Genomic DNA, 2,990 nt, shown 5'->3' on the forward strand with positions numbered 1-2,990 from the left:
ACCTGGGAACAGATCTTTTTCTGGTTCTGTGCTCTTCTGCAACTTCCCACTTATTTCTGTTTTCTTTGTTTATGTCTTTCTGTTTTTAACCGGGTTTCCTTCTCTGCCCCTCCCCTTCACATCTCCATATCTCCATCCAAGCCATTTACAGGCAGCCCCTGGTTTTTTTTTTCTTTTCTTTTCTTTTCTTTTCTTTTCTTTTCTTTTCTTTTCTTTTCTTTTCTTTTCTTTTCTTTTCTTTTCTTTCTTTTTTTTTTCCTCAAGGTACTCTGAGAGGATTTGCATCTAGCTGCTGGAGTTTGATATCTTTCGTTTGCTTGGATCCCCCTGGGCTATTATGGCCTAGCCTCTTCCAGCCTTCTTCTTTGCTATGAGAAGCTCAAAACTTTTCCAAGAACTGCTTGCAGGGCACACTGTGCCTATCTTAAGTGAGGGTGATTTGGTTCCTCTGAGAAAGGGAACAAAATACTCACAGGAACAACAAAGGAGACAAAGTGTGGAGCAGAAACTGAAGTAAAGGCCACCCAGAGACTGCCCTACCTGGGGATTCATCCTGTAGACAGTCACCAAACCCCGATACTACTATGGACAACAAGAACTGTTTACCAAAAGGAGCATACCATGGTTGTCTTTGGAGGGGCCTTGCCAGAGCCTTACAAATACAAAGGCAGATGCTAGCAGCTAACCTTTGGTCTGGGTGAGAGGTCCCCAATGGAGGAGCTGGAGGGTGGTCTGAAGCAGCTGAGGGGTTTACAGTCCCATGGGAAGAACAACAATGTCAGCCATCCAGTCACCCCAGGACTCCCAGGGACTAAACCATCAACCAAGGGTACACATGGTTCCAGCCAAACGTGTGGCAGAGGAATGCCTTGTTGTCAAGCATCAGTGGGAAGAGTGGTCCTTGGTCAGGAGAAGGCTCAATAGCTGTCCCAACAAAGGGAAATCGAGGGCAGGGGAGGAGGGAATGGGTTGGGTGGAGGGGCATATATGTGGAGGCAGGGGGTGGGAGGAGGGGTTGGGGGTTTTTGTGGAGGGGGAAAATTGGGAAAGGTTTTACCATTGGAAATGTAAATGAAGATTATATTTAATAATTAAAAAAGCTATGGTGCTTGGTGTACTCTGATGTCTGTAGTAAAATTCTACTGACTGGCCAGCTTAAAGGACAAAAGCACTCTCTTTCAGGTTCCTGAGGACTGGAGCCTGAATGTTTCCTGCTAGGCTGAAAGCAAGCTGCAGGGCTGAACTCTGTTCAGGAGCTCCTTAGATGCTCTTTGTAAACTAAGCCTTTAGTGGCTTCCGGTAGCCTTGCTTCAGGGGCCCTGTCTCCATTCTAAAAGTGTATCCCTCCATCTCTGCTCCATCTTTTACTTCCTTCTGTTCTAGAATAGGTTCTCACTCTGCTGGCCTTTAATGAAGACACTTGAGTTGGGATGTATGGTCTACTAAATCTACTAAATTTCTTAACTTTAAAATTCCTAATTGAACCTGTGAAGTTACTCTTGCCATTGAGGTAGTAATCAAGGTTACAGAGATCAGCCAGAACAAATGCTCACTCTCTTTTTATTTATACCTGATCACAAAACAGTGATGTGGTACCGTGGGCTGGTGTACCTACCGGAGGACATCTTCTGAACTCGAGTTGCAAGCATAAGGGATTTACATGGTCACGGAAAGCATTTGAACCCTCTTCCCTCGGAGATGATTCTGATGGTTTTCAGATGGAAGAATCTGCAAAGAAATAGGCAGACCTCAGCTGGGCTCTCCTGCTCTCAGAAGCACAGAAAATTACCCTGAGAGTGGATAGGAAAAGAGAGGAGAGGGGGAGAGAAGACAGGGGAGGAGAGGAGAGGGAAAGGGAAATCAGGAAAGGAGAGGACAGGAACGAGAGGGGAGGGAAGAGAGGAAAGAAAGGGAGGGGAACCAAGTCTTTTAGAGAGTGAGAACGTGATTGAGGAACACAAAGTGGAGGTGAGGGAAGAGCCTGAGGCCTGTCTCTGCCTCTGCCTGCATCTTGCCCTGATGGTTAATTGTTCCTTTATTTTGTGTGACATCCCCTACAAATTCCTACTGGGACATGATGGGGAGCTTCTAGGATACTCTGCTGAGGTGACACACTTCAGCAGTTTGAAGAGACTTTGGTGTCCTGTTGATGGAGCAGACCGTATTTATAACTGAAGTTGAGAAGCAAATGCTTATGACGTTGAGGTGTTTGTTCAATATGCTTCCTGAAGTACCATTACGTTATCTCTTGAACCTTCTACAGTTCAAGCTTCCTTGGCCAAATGATAGGCAGTTTGCTAAGAACAAGGCTACTAAGAGGGACAAAGAGGCCATCAGGAAGACTTTTGCCCCACACACCCCCCCTTCGTGGTACTGTGATCAAACACTCCTGAACACTAGGCAAGTGCTCCACCACTGAGCCAAACCACTAGGCAACCTTGTCACGCTTGAAAACCTTCGATCGTGCATAAACCTCCTTGGGCTCACTTAGGTAATTTCACTCAGATCGTCAGCATTCCCTGGGCAAACCTTTCTGGTTATCACTTTTCAATCACAAACCTCATTAGAAATGGCTCCGTTCTATGAACAAGCCTGTAGTCAGCTGCCGAGGGTCAGCCCGAGAAAGGATGGAGTAAGAACTATACTTGAGGGAGGTCTGACAAGGGTACAGGACAGCCAGGAACAATGAGATGATTCTTCCAGGGAGCCGCCATGCCATTGAAAACCATTCCGTATGTCTAATGCACAAGGGCAGCAACCACTGATCCCTTTGAATTTGATGACTAGAAATCAAGGTCTGCTGCTAATGCATCTCATCTGGCACAATAGTGGGATCTGTTAGTCTCTGGCTCTGCAGAAAGAAACTTTACTGGCACACCAAGTATCAAATTTTTGAGGAGAGGAAGCCCAAGAACTACTGGACTTATCACAAGGCAAGAAGCAATGAGCTATTATCATTTAACGTGGAACACTTGATGGAATCTATATGT

Source organism: Apodemus sylvaticus, chromosome 2 (assembly GCF_947179515.1).
Source record: "Apodemus sylvaticus chromosome 2, mApoSyl1.1, whole genome shotgun sequence".
Classification (NCBI taxonomy): domain Eukaryota; kingdom Metazoa; phylum Chordata; class Mammalia; order Rodentia; family Muridae; genus Apodemus; species Apodemus sylvaticus.